Below are 18,745 nucleotides of genomic sequence, written 5' to 3' on the forward strand. Positions count from 1 at the left end.
TTTCACTAGCACCAATAATAATGATTTTATATGCACTCCTATTGCTCCACCTGCTACTACAGCAGAATTTTATGAAATTAAACTTGCTTTACTAAATCTTGTTATGAGAGAGCAATTTTCTGGTGTTAGTTCTGATGATGCTGCTGCCCATCTTAATAATTTTGTTGAACTTTGTGAAATGCAAAAGTATAAGGATGTAGATGGAGACATTATAAAACTGAAATTGTTTCCTTTCTCCTTAAGAGGAAGAGCTAAAGATTGGTTGCTATCTTTGCCTAAGAATAGTATTGATTCATGGACTAAATGTAAAGATGCTTTCATTGGTAGATATTATCCTCCCGCTAAAATTATATCTTTGAGAAGTAGTATTATGAATTTTAAGCAATTGGATAATGAACATGTTGCTCAAGCATGGGAAAGAATGAAATCTTTGGTAAAGAATTGCCCTACCCATGGACTAACTACTTGGATGATCATCCAAACTTTTTATGCAGGATTGAATTTTTCTTCGAGGAACCTATTGGATTCAGCTGCTGGAGGTACTTTTATGTCCATCACTTTGGGTGCTGCAACAAAGCTTCTTGATAATATGATGATCAACTACTCTGAATGGCACACTGAAAGGACTCCTCAAGGTAAGAAGGTAAATTCTGTTGAAGAAACCTCTTCTTTGAGTGATAAGATTGATGTTATTATGTCTATGCTTGTTAATGGTAGATCGAATGTTGATCCTAATAATGTTCCTTTAGCTTCATTGGTTGCCCAAGAAGAACATGTTGATGTGAACTTCATTAAAAATAATAATTTCAACAACAATGCTTATAGGAATAATTTTGGTAACAACTATAGGCCATATCCTTCTAATAATGGTAATGGTTATGGTAATTCTTATGGTAATTCTTACAACAATAGTAGGAGTGTACCCTCTGGTCTTGAAGTCATGCTTAAAGAATTTATTAGTACACAAACTGCTTTTAACAAATCTGTTGAAGAAAAGCTTGGTAAAATTGATGTTCTTGCTTCTAAGGTTGATAGTCTTGTCTGCTGATGTTGATCTTTTAAAATTGAAAGTTATGCCTAATGAAGATAAAGATATTAAGTCATTTGCTACAGCAAACGCTATACAAGTTCGAATTAATGAAAATATTAGATTGATGGCTGAATTGCATGCTAGGTGGGAAAGAGAAGAAAAACTAGCTAAAGAAAATAATGTAGCTAAAGTTTGGACTATTACCACCACTAGTAATGTTGATACTTCACATGTTGCTAAACCTCTTACTATCAATGGTAAAATAACTGGTGTTGGCAATGTTTCTACTCCTAGTACAAAGCGTGCAAAATTACCTGAAACTGCTGAAACTGTTTGTGATAAAAGTGCTGAAATTTTTCAGAATATTGGGGACAATGATCCCATTGCTTTAGATCATAATGGTTTTGATTTTGATAATTGTCATATCTCTGAAGTTATTAAGTTCTTGCAAAAACTTGCTAGAAGTCCTAATGCTAGTGCTATAAATTTGGCCTTTACTAAACATATTACAAATGCTCTCATTCAAGCTAGAGAAGAGAAATTAAAACTTGAAACTTCTATTCCTAGGAAGTTAGAAGATGGTTGGGAGCCCATCATTAAAATGAGGGTCAATGATTTTGATTGTAATGCTTTATGTGATCTTGGTGCAAGTATTTCTGTTATGCCTAAGAAACTCTATGATATGCTTGACTTGCCACCATTGAAAAATTGTTATTTGGATGTTAATCTTGCTGATAATTCTATAAAGAAACCTTTGGGGAGGATTGATAATGTTCACATTACGGTTAATAATAACCTTGTCCCCGTTGATTTTGTTGTCTTGGATATCGAATGCAATGCATCTTGTCCTATTATTTTGGGAAGACCCTTTCTTCGAACTGTTGGTGCTATTATTGATATGAAAGAAGGAAATATTAAGTATCAATTCCCTCTTAAGAAAGGTATGGAACACTTCCCTAGAAAGAGAATGAAGTTACCTTTTGATTCTATTATTAGAACAAGTTATGATGTTGATGCTTCTTCTCTCGATGTTACTTGATTTTCACTTTCTGCGCCTAGCTGAAAGGCGTTAAAGAAAAGCGCTTATGGGAGACAACCCATTATTTTATTTCTGCAATTTTTGTTTTATATTTGTGTCTTGGAAGTTGTTATTACTGTAGCAACCTCTCCTTATCTTTATTTTATTGCATTGTTGTGCCAAGTAAAGTCTTTGATAGTAAGGTTGATACTAGATTTGGATTTCTGCGCAGAAACAGATTTCTAGCTGTCACGAATTTGAGTAGATCTCTCTGTAGGAAACTCAGAAAAATCTGCGAAAATTCATGAGTAATCCTCAGATATGTACGCAACTTTCATTCAATTTGAGCTTCTTCATCTGAGCATGTTAAGTGCCTCAAAAAAATTCGTCTTTACGGACTGTTCTGTTTTGACAGATTCTGCCTTTTATTTCACATTGCCTCTTTTATTGTGTTGAATGGATTTCTTTGTTCCATTAACTTTCAGTAGCTTTGAGGAATGTCCAGAAGTGTTAAGAATGATTGTGTCCTCTCTGAACATGTGAATTTTTGATTATGCACTAACCCTCTAATGAGTTTGTTTTGAGTTTGGTGTGGAGGAAGTTTTCAAGGGTCAAGAGAGGAGGATGATATAATATGATCAAGAAGAGTGAAAAGTCTAAGCTTGGGGATGCCCCCGTGGTTCATCCCTGCATATTTCAAGAAGACTCAAGCATCTAAGCTTGGGGATGCCCAAGGCATCCCCTTCTTCATCGACAACTTATCGAGTCACCTCTAGTGAAACTATATTTTTATTCCGTCACATCTTATGTGCTTTACTTGGAGCGTCTGTATGTTTTTATTTTTGTTTGTGTTTGAATAAATTCGGATCCTAGCATTCCTTGTGTGGGAGAAAGACACGCTCCGCTGTTTCATATGAACACTGGTGTTCTTAGCTTTACTTTTAATGTTCATGGCGAAGGTTGAAAACCGCTTCGTTCATTGCTATTTGGTTGGAAACAGAAAATGCTTCATGTGGTAATTGGTATATGGTCTTGAATAATTTGATACTTGGCAATTGTTTTGAGTTCTCAAGTAGATCATGTTTAAGCTCTTGCATCATGTAGTTTAAACCTATTAGTGAAGAACTACCATAGAGCTTGTTGAAATTTGGTTTGCATGATTGGTCTCTCTAAAAGTCTAGATATTTTCTGGTAAAAGTGTTTGAACAACAAGGAGACAGTGTAGAGTCTTATAATGCTTGCAATATGTTCTTATGTAAGTTTTGCTGTACCAGTTCATACTTGTGTTTGCTTCAAACAACCTTGCTAGCCAAAGCCTTGTACCGAGAGGGAATGCTTCTCGTGCATCCAAAACCTTGAGCCAAAACCCATGCCATTTGTGTCCACCATATCTACCTACTATGTGGTATTTTTCCGCCATTCCAAAGTAAATTGCTTGCGTGCTACCTTTAAAATTTCATTCCTTGTCTTTGCAATACATAGCTCATGGGAAAGTAGCCTAAAAAACTATTGTGGTGATGAATGTGTCGCTTATGTATCTTATTTCTTATAAGTTGCTTGTTGAGCGGTAACCATGTTTCTAGGGACGCCATCAACTGTTACACCTTCGTTGAATATGATGTGAGTTGCTATGCATGTTCGTCTTGTCTGAAGTAAGGGTGATTTATCATGATTAAATGGTTTGAGTATGCATATTGTTAGAGAAGAACATTGGGCCGCCAACCAAAGCCATGTATCATGGTGGAAGTTTCAGTTTGGACATTAATCCTCAATCTCTTATGAGTATATTATTTGTTGTTGAATGCTTAAGCATTAAAGAGGAGTCCATTATCTGTTTTCTATGTTGTCCCGGTATGGATGTCCTCAAGATGAGATTTATCAAAATTGAGAAATCAAATGCGATCTATCTCCTTGGATCTTTGTACAGGGTGACATAGAGGTACCCCTTTGTGACACTTGGTTGAAACATATGTAATGCAATGATAATCCATGGAAATCCGAGCTAATTAGGACAAGGTGCGAGCACTATTGGTATTCGATGCATGAGGCTTGCAACTTATAGGATGTTTTATGCATAACACATATGAATTATTACTACCGTTGACAAAATTGTTTCCATGTTTTCAAAATAAAAAGCTCTAGCACATGAGTAATCTCTGCTTCCCTCTGCGAAGGGCCTTTCTTTTACTTTATGTTGAGTCAGTTTACCTACTTCTTTCTATCTTAGAAGCAAACACTTGTGTCAACCGTGTGCATTGATTCTCACATACTTGCTTATTTGCATTCATCATATTACTTTGTATTGACAATTATCCATGAGATATACATGTTGAAGTTGAAAGCAACTCGCTGAAACTTAAATCTTCCTTTGTGTTGCTTCAAAACCTTCTATTAAGAATCTATTGCTTTATGAGTTAACTCTTATGCAAGACTTATTGATGCTTGTCTTGAAAGTACTATTCATGAAAAGTCTTTGCTATATGATTCAGCTTGTTTAGTCATTATCTTTACCATTGCTTTGAATCACTTCATTCATCTCATATGCTTTACAATAGTATTGATCAAGATTATGATAGTAGCATGTCACTTCAGAAATTATCCTTGTTATCGTTTACCTACTCGAGGGCGAGTAGGAACTAAGCTTGGGGATGCTTGATACGTCTCAAACGTATCTATAATTTCTTATGTTCCATGCTAGTTATATGACAATACTCACATGTTTTATATACACTTTACATCATTTTGATGCATTTTCCGGCACTAACGTATTAACAAGATGCCGAAGCGCCAGTTCCTGTTTTCTGCTGTTTTTGGTTTCAGAAATCCTACACATGAAATATTCTCGGAATTGGACGAAACAAAAGCCCACGGTCTTATTTTGCACGGAGCCTTCCGTAAGTCCGAAGAGGAGACGAAGAGGGGCGACGAGGCGGCCACACCCTAGGGCGGCACGGTGGGGCTCTCGGGCGCGCCGCCCTATGGGGTGGGCCCCTCGAGCGCCTCCCAACTCTGCCCCTTCGCCTATTTATTCTCTCCGTCGCGAAAGCCCTAGTACCGAGAGCCACGATACGAGAAAAGTTCCAGAGACGTCGCCGCCGCCAATCCCATCTCGGGGGATTCAGGAGATCACCTCCGACACCCTGCCGGAGAGGGGAATCATCACCGGAGGGCTCTACATCATCATGCCCGCCTCCGGATTGATGCGTGAGTAGTTCATCCTTGGACTATGGGTCCATAGCAGTAGCTAGATGGTTGTCTTCTCCTCTTGTGCTATCATGTTTAGATCTTGTGAGCTGCCTATCATGATCAAGATCGTCTATTTAATGCTACATGTTGTGTTTGTTGGGATCCGATGAATATGGAATACTATGTCAAGTTGATTAATTGATCTATCATATATGTGTTGTTTATGATCTTGCATGCTCTCCGTTGCTAGTAGAGGCTCTGGCCAAGTTGATACTTGTGACTCCAAGAGGGAGTATTTATGCTCGATAGTGGGTTCATACTTCCATTAAATATGGGACGAGTGACGTAAAGTTCTAAGGTTATGGATGTGATGTTGCCACTAGGGATAAAACATCAATGCTTTGTCTAAGGATATTTGTGTTGATTACATTACGCACCATACTTAATGCAATTGTCCGTTGTTTGCAACTTAATACTGGAAGGGGTGCGGATGCTAACCCGAAGGTGGACTTTTTAGGCATAGATGCATGCTGGATAGCGGTCTATGTTATTTGTCGTAATGCCCTAAGTAAAACTCATAGTAGTCATCATGATATGTATGTGCATTGTTATGCCCTCTCTATTTGTCAATTGCCCAACTGTAATTTGTTCACCCAGCATGCTATTTATCTTATTGGAGAGACACCACTAGTGAACTGTGGACCCCGGTCCATTCTTTTACATTTGAAATACAATCTACTGCAAACTTTGTTCTCTGTTGTTCTTCGCAAACAAACATCATTCTCCACACCATACGTTTAATCCTTTGTTTACAAGCAAGCCGGTGAGATTGACAACCTCACTCGTTAAGTTGGGGCAAAGTATTTTGATTGTGTTGTGCAGGTTCCACGTTGGCGCCGGAATCCCCGGTGTTGCGCCGCACTACACTCCTTCACTAACAACCTTCACGTGGCCTTCATCTCCTACTGGTTCGATAACCTTGGTTTCTTACTGAGGGAAAACTTGCTGCTGTACGCATCACACCTTCCTCTTGGGGTTCCCAACGGACGTGTGCTTCACGCGTTATCACTAGGCACAGACTTTGATGCTTATTTCTGCTTGCCGGCGGTTGGTACGAGAGGCGGGGTGATCGTCGCTTGGGTGAGCCGATTTGTGCAGCTAGACAACACCCACTTCGGAGACAACAGTGCCACGACTAGGGTGTACCCCTTAGGGGGTGAACCATGGTGGTGGTTGACGTGTGTCTATGGTCCAGAGGCTGAGGCTGACAAGGTTGCCTTCCTCGCGGAGCTTCGCGACATCCGCGGGATTCACCAGGGCCCATGGGCTCTATGTGGGGATTTCAACATGATCTACCGCGATGAGGATAAGAACAACGGGATTGTGAATCGCAGGATGATGGGTAGGTTCCGCCGCTTTCTAAACGACTGCGAGCTCAAAGAGATCTACCTACACGGGCGCCAATACACTTGGTCTAACGAGAGGGAGACGCCCACTCTCGTCCGGCTGGATCGGGTTTTTGTTATGGTTGCCTTGGAAGAGATGTACAGCAACTCACTTTGCGCTGTTTGGTGACGGTGGTGGTGGATCACCCCCCTTCTTCTGGACTATACCACAAAATCGGCAGGACGGAAATGGTTCCGTTCGAACGTTTCTGGCTAAATTTGGATGGATTCGATGAGGTGGTGCAAAATAGCTGGGGTGTGGTTGAGGGAGACCCGAACCCATTCCGGAGGCTCACCGCAAAGTTCAAACGTACGGTGCTCGTCCTTATGAGCCGGAGCGACAAGAAAGTTGGATGTGTCAAACTGTAGCTGATGATGATAGCGCGGGAGGTAGTGCTGAGACTGGATGTTGCCATGGAATCACGACAATTGTCTCCAGATGAACGTAGACTCCGGGCCCATCTTAAGCACGCCTATCTGGGACTAGCTTCCCTCGAGCGCACGATGGCCCGTCAGCGGGCAAAGATTGCTTGGCTGAGGGAAGGGGATGCCAACACATCCTTCTTTCACCAGCACGCGGCATATAGGCACCAGAAGAACGTGATTCATAGCCTGGAGGTTGATGGCGCGGTCGTCTCTAACCATGCGGCCATGGCTGAAGCGACTTTTACTCACTTTGAGGGTCTGCTTGGCACATCAGTGGACCGGCTGCACTCGCTGGACTTGGACTTTTTGGGCACCCACTCAGAGGACCTCTCCGAGCTGGAGGCTGTGTTCACGGAGGATGAGAGATCTGGGAGGTGATCAGGCGCTTACCATCAGACTAAGCGCCAGGACCCGACGGCTTCACGGCCGAGTTCCTGCAAAAATGCTGGGGTGGTCAAAGGCGATTTCATGGCTGCCTTCGATAAGTTGTTCACGATGTGTGGGCGCGGATTCCAATGTCTGAATCAGGCCCTCATGATCCTGCTGCCTAAGCGCCCAGATGCGATGGCGCTGGGTGACTATAGGCCGATTAGTCTTATCCACATCTTCGCCAAGCTGGTGGCTAAGACGTTGGCTTCTGAGCTGGCCCCTAGGATGGAGTTGTTGGTGGATCGTAACCAATGTGTGTTCATTTGCAAGCGGTGCATCCATGACAACTTTATGTTAGTCCAACAGACAGCTAGATTCTTGCACCGACGGAAGGAGCCACGGGTGATGCTCAAGTTGGATATAGCTCGCGCGTTCGATTCCGTATCGTGGGGGTTCCTCATGGAGGTCCTTCGCAAGGTCGGATTTGGGCCACGATTCCGCGAGCTTGTGTCCATCCTGCTATCCACGGCAAACACTAGGGTGATGCTCAACGGCGAGCCAGCCCCCTGATACGTCTCCGACATATCGATAATTTCTTATGTTCTATGCCATATTATTGATGATACCTACATGTTTTATGCACACTTTATGTCATATTCGTGCATTTTCTGGAACTAACCTAATAACAAGATGCCGAAGTGTCGCTTGCTCGTTTTCTCGCTGTTTTTGGTTTCGAAATCCTAGTAACGAAATATTCTCGGAATTGGACGAAATCAAGTCCCAGGGTCCTATTTTGCCACGAACCTTCCAGAAGACCGAAAAGGATACGAAGTGGGGCCACGAGGGGCTGCCACCATAGGGCGGCGCGGTGCCAGTTGCTGTTTTCCACTTCTCAATCTCTTTACTTTGTTTTTGTCTTGCTTTATTTTATTTACTACTTTGTTTGCTGCATTATATCAAAACACAAAAAAATTAGTTGCTAGCTTTACTTTATTTACTATCTTGTTTGCTATATCAAAAACACAAAAAAATTAGTTTACTTGCATTTACTTTATCTAGTTTGCTTTATTTACTACTGCTAAAATGGCTACCCCTGAAAATACTAAGTTGTGTGACTTCACTAGCACAAATAATAATGATTTCTTATGCACACCTATTGCTCCACCTGCTACTACAGCAGAATTCTTTGAAATTAAACCTGCTTTACTTAATCTTGTTATGCGAGAGCAATTTTCTGGTGTTAGTTCTGATGATGCTGCTGCCCATCTCAATAATTTTGTTGAACTATGTGAAATGCAAAAGTATAAAGATGTAGATGGTGACATTATAAAATTAAAATTGTTTCCTTTCTCATTAAGAGGAAGAGCTAAAGATTGGTTGCTATCTCTGCCTAAGAATAGTATTGATTCCTGGACTAAATGCAAGGATGCTTTTATTGGTAGATATTATCCCCCTGCTAAAATTATATCTTTGAGGAGTAGCATAATGAATTTTAAACAATTGGATAATGAATATGTTGCTCAAGCTTGGGAAAGAATGAAATCTCCGGTTAAAAATTGCCCAACCCATGGACTGACTACTTGGATGATCATCCAAACCTTCTATGCAGGACTAAATTTTTCTTCGCGGAATTTATTGGATTCAGCTGCTGGAGGTACCTTTATGTCCATCACTCTTGGTGAAGCAACAAAGCTTCTTGATAATATGATGGTTAATTACTCTGAATGGCACACGGAAAGAGCTCCACAAGGTAAGAAGGTAAATTCTGAAGAATCCTCTTCCTTGAATGATAAGGTTGATGCTATTATGTCTATGCTTGTGAATGATAGGACTAATGTTGATCCTAATAATGTTCCATTAGTTTCATTGGTTGCCCAAGAAGAACATGTTGATGTAAATTTCATTAAAAATAATAATTTTCAACAACAATGCTTATCGGAACAATTCTAGTAATAACTATAGGCCATATCCTTATAATAATGGTAACGGTTATGCTAATTCTTATGGGAATTCTTACAACAATAATAGGAATACACCCCCTGGACTTGAAGCCATGCTTAAAGAATTTATTAGTACACAAACCGTTTTTAACAAATCTGTTGAGGAAAAGCTCAATAAAATTGATATTCTTGTTTCTAGAGTTGATAGTCTTGCCTCCGATGTTGATCTTTTGAAATCGAAAGTTATGCCTAATAGGGATATTGAAAATAAAATTGTTACTACAGCAAATGCCATCCAAGTTAGAATTAATGAGAATATAAGATTAATGGCTGAACTGCGTGCTAGGTGGGATAGAGAAGAAAATGAAAAACTAGCTGAAAAGGAAAATGTAGCTAAAGTTTGGACTATTACCACCACTAGCAATGCTAATTCTTCACATGTTGCTGCACCTCCTACTATCAATAATAAAATAATTGGTGTTGGCAATGCTTCTACCCCTAGTGCAAAGCGCGCAAAATTGCCTGAAACTGCTAAAACTGCTGAAACTGCTTGTGATAAAACTGCTGAAATTTTTTCCAACCTTGGGGATGATAATCCCATTGCTTTAGATTGTAATGATTTAGATTTTGATGATTGCCACATCTCTGAAGTTATAAAGTTCTTACAAAAACTTGCTAAGAGTCCCAATGCTAGTGCTGTAAACTTGGCTTTCACAAAACATATTACAAATGCTCTCATAAAAGCTAGAGAAGAGAAACTAAAACTTGAAACTTCTATTCCTAGAAAGCTAGAGGATGGTTGGGAGCCCATCATTAAAATGAGGGTCAATGATTTTGATTGTAATGTTTTATGTGATCTTGGTGCAAGTATTTCTGTTATGCCTAAGAAAGTCTATGATATGCTTGACTTGCCACCATTGAAAAATTGTTATTTGGATGTTAATCTCGCTGATAATGCTAAAAAGAAACCTTTGGGGAGAGTTGATAATGTTCATATTATGGTTAACAATAACCTTGTCCCCGTTGATTTTGTTATCTTGGATATTGAATGCAATGCATCTTGCCCCATTATATTGGGAAGACCTTTTCTTCGAACCGTTGGTGCTACTATTGATATGAAGGAAGGTAATATTAAATATCAATTTCCTCTCAAGAAAGGTATGGAACACTTCCCTAGAAAGAGAATGAAGTTACCTTATGATTCTATTATTAGAACAAATTATGATGTTGATGCTTCGTCTCTTGATGTTACTTGAGATACACTTTCTGCGCCTAGCTGAAAGGCGTTAAAGAAAAGCGCTTATGGGAGACAACCCATGTTTTTACTACAGTATTTTTGTTTTATATTTGTGTCTTGGAAGTTGTTTACTACTGTAGCAACCTCTCCTTATCTTAGTTTTATGTTTTGTTGTGCCAAGTAAAGTCTTTGATAGAAAAGTAAGTACTAGATTTGGATTACTGCGCAGTAACAGATTTCTTTGCTGTCACGAATCTGGGTCTAATTCTCTCGTAGGTAACTCAGAAAATTAAGCCAATTTACGTGCAGTGATCCTCAGATATGTACGCAACTTTCATTCAATTTGAGCATTTTCATTTGAGCAAGTCTGGTGGCCTAATAAAATCCATCTTTACGGACTGTTCTGTTTTGACAGATTCTGTCTTTTATTTCGCATTGCCTCTTTTGCTATGTTGGATGAATTTCTTTGATCCATTAATGTCCAGTAGCTTTATGCAATGTCCAGAAGTGTTAAGAATGATTGTGTCACCTCTGAACATGTTAATTTTTATTGTGCACTAACCCTCTAATGAGTTGTTTCGAGTTTGGTGTGGAGGAAGTTTTCAAGGATCAAGAGAGGAGTATGATGCAATATGATCAAGGAGAGTGAAAGCTCTAAGCTTGGGGATGCCCCGGTGGTTCACCCCTGCATATTCTAAGAAGACTCAAGCGTCTAAGCTTGGGGATGCCCAAGGCATCCCCTTCTTCATCGACAACATTATCGGGTTCCTCCCCGAAACTATATTTTTATTCCGTCACATCTTATGCACTTTGCTTGGAGCGTCGGTTTGTTTTTGTTTTTGTTTTGTTTGAATAAAATGGATCCTAGCATTCACTTTATGGGAGAGAGACACGCTCCGCTGTAGCATATGGACAAGTATGTCCTTAGGCTCTACTCATAGTATTCATGGCGAAGTTTCTTCTTCGTTAAATTGTTATATGGTTGGAATTGGAAAATGCTACATGTAGTAACTCTAAAATGTCTTGGATAATTTGATACTTGGCAATTGTTGTGCTCATGTTTAAGCTCTTGCATCATATACTTTGCACCCATTAATGAAGAAATACTTAGAGCTTGCTAATTTGGTTTGCATATTTGGTTTCTCTAGAGTCTAGATAACATCTAGTATTGAGTTTTGAACAACAAGGAAGACGGTGTAGAGTCTTATAATGTTTACAATATGTCTTTTATGTGAGTTTTGCTGCATCGTTCATCCTTGTGTTTGTTTCAAATAACCTTGCTAGCCTAAACCTTGTATCGAGAGGGAATACTTCTCATGCATCCAAAATCACTTGAGCCAACCACTATGCCATTTGTGTCCACCATACCTACCTACTACATGGTATTTATCCGCCATTCCAAAGTAAATTGCTTGAGTGCTACCTTTAAAATTCCATCATTCACCTTTGCAATATATAGCTCATGGGACAAATAGCTTAAAAACTATTGTGGTATTGAATATGTACTTATGCACTTTATCTCTTATTAAGTTGCTTGTTGTGCGATAACCATGTTTCGGGGACGCCATCAACTATTCCTTGTTGAATATCATGTGAGTTGCTATGCATGTCCGTCTTGTCCGAAGTAAGAGAGATCTACCACCTTAATGGTTGGAGCATGCATATTGTTAGAGAAGAACATTGGGCCGCTAACTAAAGCCATGAATCATGGTGGAAGTTTCAGTTTTGGACATATATCCTCAATCTCATATGAGAATAATAATTGTTGCCACATGCTTATGCATTAAAGAGGAGTCCATTATCTCGTTGTCCATGTTGTCCCGGTATGGATGTCTAAGTTGAGAATAATCAAAAGCGAGAAATCCAAAATGCGAGCTTTCTCCTTAGACCTTTGTACAAGCGGCATGGAGGTACCCCATTGTGACACTTGGTTAAAACATGTGCATTGCAAAGATCCGGTAGTCCAAGCTAATTAGGACAAGGTGCGGGCACTATTAGTATACTATGCATGAGGCTTGCAACTTGTAAGATATAACTTTCATAACTCATATGCTTTATTACTACCGTTGACAAAATTGTTTCATGTTTTCAAAATAAAAGCTCTAGCACAAATATAGCAATCGATGCTTTCCTCTTTGAAGGATCATTCTTTTACTTTTATGTTGAGTCAGTTCACCTATCTCTCTCCACCTCAAGAAGCAAACACTTGTGTGAACTGTGCATTGATTCCTACATACTTGCATATTGCACTTGTTATATTACTCTATGTTGACAATTATCCATGAGATATACATGTTACAAGTTGAAAGCAACCGCTGAAACTTAATCTTCCTTTGTGTTGCTTCAATGCCTTTACTTTGATTTATTGCTTTATGAGTTAACTCTTATGCAAGACTTATTAATGCTTGTCTTGAAGTACTATTCATGAAAAGTCTTTGCTTTATGATTCACTTGTTTACTCATGCCATTTCCATTGTTTTGATCGCTGCATCCACTACATATGTTTACAAATAGTATGATCAAGGTTATGATGGCATGTCACTTCGAAATTATCTTTGTTATCGTTTTACTCGCTCGGGACGAGCGAGTAACTAAGCTTGGGGATGCTTGATACGTCTCCGACGTATCGATAATTTCTTATGTTCTATGCCATATTATTGATGATACCTACATGTTTTATGCACACTTTATGTCATATTCGTGCATTTTATGGAACTAACCTATTAACAAGATGCCGAAGTGCCACTTGCTGTTTTCTGCTGTTTTTGGTTTCAGAAATCCTAGTAACGAAATATTCTCGGAATTGTACGAAATCAAGTCCCGGGGTCCTATTTTGCCACGAACCTTCCGAAGACCGAAGAGGATACGAAGTGGGGCCACGAGGTGGCTGCCACCACAGGGCGGCGCGGCCAGCAGCTGGGCCGCGCCGACCCGTGGTGTGGGGCCCTCGTGCGGCCCCCGACGTCGCCCTTCCGCCTACTTAAAGCCTCCGTCGCGAAACCCCCGAGGCGAAAAACCACGATACGTAAAACCTTACCGAGACGCCGCCGCCGATCCCATCTCGGGGGATTCTGGAGATCTCCTCCGGCACCCCGCCGGAGAGGGGATTCATCTCCCGGAGGACTCTACACCGCCATGGTCGCCTCCGGAGTGATGAGTGAGTAGTTCACCCCTGGACTATGGGTCCATAGCAGTAGCTAGATGGTTGTCTTCTCCTCATTGTGCTTCATTGTTGGATCTTGTGAGCTGCCTAACATGATCAAGATCATCTATCCGTAATACTCTATGTTGTGTTTGTCGGGATCCGATGGATAGAGAATACCATGTTATGTTAATTATCAAGTTATTACATATGTGTTGTTTATGATCTTGCATGCTCTCCGTTACTAGTAGAGGCTCTGGCCAAGTTTTTGCTTTTAACTCCAAGAGGGAGTATTTATGCTCGATAGTGGGTTCATGCCCGCATTGACACCGGGACAAGTGACGTAAAGTTCTAAGGTTGTGTTGTGCTCGTTGCCACTAGGGATAAAACATTGGCGCTATGTCCGAGGATGTAGTTGTTGATTACATTACGCACCATACTTAATGCAATTGTCTCGTTGCTTTGCAACTTAATACCTGGAAGGGGTTCGGATGATAACCTCGAAGGTGGACTTTTTAGGCATAGATGCAGTTGGATGGCGGTCTATGTACTTTGTCGTAATGCCCAATTAAATCTCACTCGTACTTATCATGACATGTATGTGCATTGTTATGCCCTCTCTATTTGTCAATTGCCCGACTGTAATTTGTTCACCCAACATGCTTTTATCTTATGGGAGAGACACCTTTAGTGAACTGTGGACCCCGGTCCATTCTTTAATACTGAAATACAAATCTGCCTGCAATACTTGTTTTATCGTTTTCTCTGCAAACAATCATCTTCCACACAATACGGTTAATCCTTTGTTACAGCAAGCCGGTGAGATTGACAACCTCACTGTTTCGTTGGGGCAAAGTACTTTGGTTGTGTTGTGCAGGTTCCACGTTGGCGCCGGAATCCCTGGTGTTGCGCCGCACTACATCCCGCCGCCATCAACCTTCAACGTGCTTCTTGGCTCCTACCTGGTTCGATAAACCTTGGTTTCTTATCGAGGGAAACTTGTCTGCCGTACGCATCACACCTTCCCCTTGGGGTTCCCAACGGGCGTGTGCTTTACGCGTCATCACCCCCCCCCCCATCTGGCATAGGAGGGCCATCACTGATCATCTAATGATGAACTCACTTAACAGGCTAAGGCCATTGAGTTACGTATCCTGAGACGCTTGGCCCGGCAGGACCTGGTGACGTCGGTGTCGTTGTATGTGGATGACATGGTGATCTTCTGCCACCCTGATAAGACAGAACTGTGCGCCGCCGCGGCATTCTGGATCTCTTTGGACAAGCATCAGGGCTACACAATAACTTCGCCAAATGCTCAGTCTCCCCCATTGCGTGTTCGGATGAGGAGGCCGCTAGCGCCGCTGGGCTCATGGAGTGCCAACTGGCGCAGTTTCCGGTCAAGTACCTGGGCATCCCACCCTCCATCAGGAGACTGACGGCTGCGTCCTTCCAGCCTTTGGTGGACAGCTGACAAACTCTCTACCTGGCGGGCATCCATGATGCCGAGGGTAGGGCGTTTGGCGCTGATACACGCGGTTCTCGCTGCTATCCCTTTGCACCAGCTGATGGTGCTAGGCCTCGACAAGAAAACGCTGAAACAGGTTAACAAGATCCTACGCGGGTTCCTTTGGGCTGGCAGGGCAGATGACAATGGTGGGCATTGCCATGTTAACTGGGCAAGGGTGTGCTGGCCGCTGCGGTTGGGGGAACTGGGGATCCCTGATCTAGCGCGCACCGTGATCAGCCTGAGGGTGCGTTGGATTTGGAGGATGTGTACAGATCCCTTGCGACCATGGCGCGGGATCGATATGCAGTTCTCGAAGGTCGAGTTGGATGCCTTCACGGCCTCCACCTTGATGGTAGTCGGCAACGAAGAATCCGCCCTCTTCTGGGAGGACAAATGGCTGGATGGCTGGTCCATCAAGGAGATGGCGCCTGAGGTCTACGCGCTAGTACCTAAGCGCCGCAGGAAGGCATGTACGGTACAGGAAGCGCTGGTGGAACGCACTTGGGTCCCCGACATCGCTGGCGCGCCAAGTGCCCTCGCACTTTGGCAGTACGTGCAATTATGCGGTAGACTCAGAGACATACACCTGTCTTCGGACCAAGATCGGTTCCTTTGGCACTGGACGACGGATGGCCAATACACCTCTCGCTCCTGCTATGACACCCTCTTCCAGGGGGCATCATCTCAGAGGTTGAATTGGAAATCCTGGGCGCCACCGAGGGTGAAGTTCTTCATATGGCTGGTATGGATGTTGGACAGGTGAGAGACTGACGCGCCGTGGTTTACCACATGCGCCTAGATGCCCGCTTGACCATTCGGTGGAAACCATGACGCACCTACTCACTGGGTGGTCTGGTATGAAGTCCTCTCGTGGATACGATCCACCTCAGGTCCTCCCACAGTTGAGGGCGACTTCGCGGAGTGGTGGTCGCTGGTGGTGCGGACCGCCCCTCGCCAGCTGCACAAAGGCACCTTGTCGATAATCATGCTCACGGCGTGGTGGATTTGGAAACACCGGAATGTTGCGGTCTTCGACAACGCGCGTCCGTCGGTGGCGTCCTTGTTCAACGACATTAGTTCCGAAGCGCGGCAATGGGCGGACGCGGGGGCCGGGGTGTTCGCCAACTCCTCCCTAGGATAGGTTCTCTTTCTTTGGTCAAGTTGTAAGGCGGGGTGTTCGTCCACTCGGGGACTTGTACATATAACTTTCTTTTCTATCAAAGCATCGAAACGCAATGCTTTTGGTTTTTCGCGAAAAAATATTTGTGTGTATCATGAGCAAGGTGAAACCATAGCAGAGCTGCAGAGAAAATTGAATGAAAGAGTTTCTTTTTGGTTCTAGATGATGTGTGGCGTTCCAATGTATGGTCCGATTTACTAAGACCTCCATTACACGCAGCAGTGGCAGCCGTAATATTAGTAACCACACGAGATGATCAAATTGCAATGAGAATAGGCATACAACATACCCATAAAGTTGATCTCATGTCAGAACAGGTGGGATGGGAGCTACTTTGGAAGAGCATGAACATTGACGAAGAGAACAGAAAGAGATGCAAACTTTAAGGAACACAGGGATTAAGATTGTTCATAAATGTGGTCGCCTCCCTCTCGCAATAAAGGTTACCGCTGGTGCTTTGGCAAGCAGGGATTTAACGGAGAATGAGTGGAAAAAGGTTTTGGGCAAATATGCAGGCTCCCAGAGCATGCTCTCTGATGAAATAGACGGAGCTCTGTATTTAAGCTACGATGAGTTACCGCATCGTTTGAAGCAGTGTTTCCTTTATTGTGATCTGTATACTGAAGATTCTATCATTCACCGTGGTGTAATTACCAAGCTATGGATCGCCGAAGGCTTCGTGGAGGAGCAACAAGGCCAACTACTAGAAGAAATAGCAGAAGAGTACTACTATGAGCTAATCCATCGGAATCTTCTCCATCCAGACAACACATTTTTTGAGCTGACTGAATGCATGACATCTTAAGACAGCTTGCATTAAATCTATCAAGAGAAGAATGTTTCATTGGAGATGTTGAAACATTAGGGGGTGAAAATATATCTAAACTGCGGCGTGTTACTGCTGTCACAGAGAAGGATAAATTAGTGTTTCCTACCATGGATAAGGTTGAAGTTAAGGTGAGGACTTCCATAACTGTTCCTGGTCCACGGAGAATTGAGGATATATTGTTCAAGAGATTTCTGCTTCTTCGTGTTTTGGTATTGAATTACTCACTTGTACAAAGCATACCACATTATATAGGAAAACTGATACATCTACGACTACTTAATCTAGATTATACTGGCATATCGTATATTCCGGAATCCATTGGCTCCCTAAAAAATCTTCAAGTATTGAACTTAAAAGGTTGTCATGCTTTGCATAGTCTTCCTTCAGCGGTGACCCAGTTGTGCAGTTTAAGATCTCTTAATCTTATTAGTACAGAAATAAATCAGGTTCCAAAAGGTATAGGAAAACTGAAGTTCCTCACTGAATTACATGGATTTCCTGTTGGTGATGGACGTGATAATGGTAATTCCCTTCATGGATGGAAGTTGGACGAGTTGTCTTCCCTGCCACAAATAAGATTTCTCCGTCTGGCTAAATTAGAAAGAGTGGCTCATAATAGTACAAATGCAGTACTGACAGATAAAAATCATCTAAAAGAACTAGTACTATCGTGGACTGAACATGGAGAGGGATCATATTCAGAAGATGTTAGCAATACTGAGGATGTCATTGAGCAGCTAATTCCTCCGAGCAATCTAGAAAACCTAGCTATTAATCGATTCTTTGGTCGGCGGTATCCCACCTGGTTTGGCACCACCTCTTTGTCTTCATTAATACACTTGCACCTGAAAGATTTCAAATTATGTGTGGATCTTCCGCCAATTGGGCAGCTACCCAACTTGAAATTTCTGAAAATTGAGAGAGTGTATGCTGTTACCAAGGTTGGACCTGAATTTGTGGGCTGCAGGAAGGGTGATCCCGTATGCAATGAGTTGGTTGCTTTACCTAAACTTGAATGGTTGGTCATCAAGGATATGCCAAACTGGGAGGAGTGGTCCTTTTTTGATAATGAAGAAGCATCTGCTGCTGCTGATGGAGGGGGAGGGGATGTACCTGTTGAGATCCGAGAAGAGGATGCCCAATCTGCAAGACTGCAAATGTTGCCTCGTCTCGTCTGGTGGTGTTGGGACTCTACAATTGCCCGAAGCTGAGAGCTCTACCGCGACAGCTTGGGGAGGATACCACCAGCTTGAAGAAGCTCAAATTAATTGGGACTACTTGAAGGTCGTGGAGAATTTCCCACTGCTCTCCGAGCTCATTATTAAGAACTGTGAATGCCTTGAGAGAATCTCCAACCTCCCTCAAGTGTCAGAACTGCGTGTACATGGTTGTCTAAACTTGAGCTATATAGAAGGGTTGGGAAGTTTGCGGCAACT

The 18,745-nt window shown here is 42.2% G+C and overlaps 1 pseudogene; it reads left to right on the forward strand.

Annotated features, from left to right (window-relative positions):
- Positions 1-15,289: 15,289 nt before the first annotated feature.
- LOC124662941 lies at positions 15,290-18,520 on the forward strand (annotated as a pseudogene).
- The last annotated feature ends 225 nt before the right edge of the window (positions 18,521-18,745 follow it).

This window comes from Lolium rigidum, chromosome 6 (genome assembly GCF_022539505.1).
Source record: "Lolium rigidum isolate FL_2022 chromosome 6, APGP_CSIRO_Lrig_0.1, whole genome shotgun sequence".
NCBI classification, from domain to species: Eukaryota; Viridiplantae; Streptophyta; class Magnoliopsida; order Poales; family Poaceae; genus Lolium; species Lolium rigidum.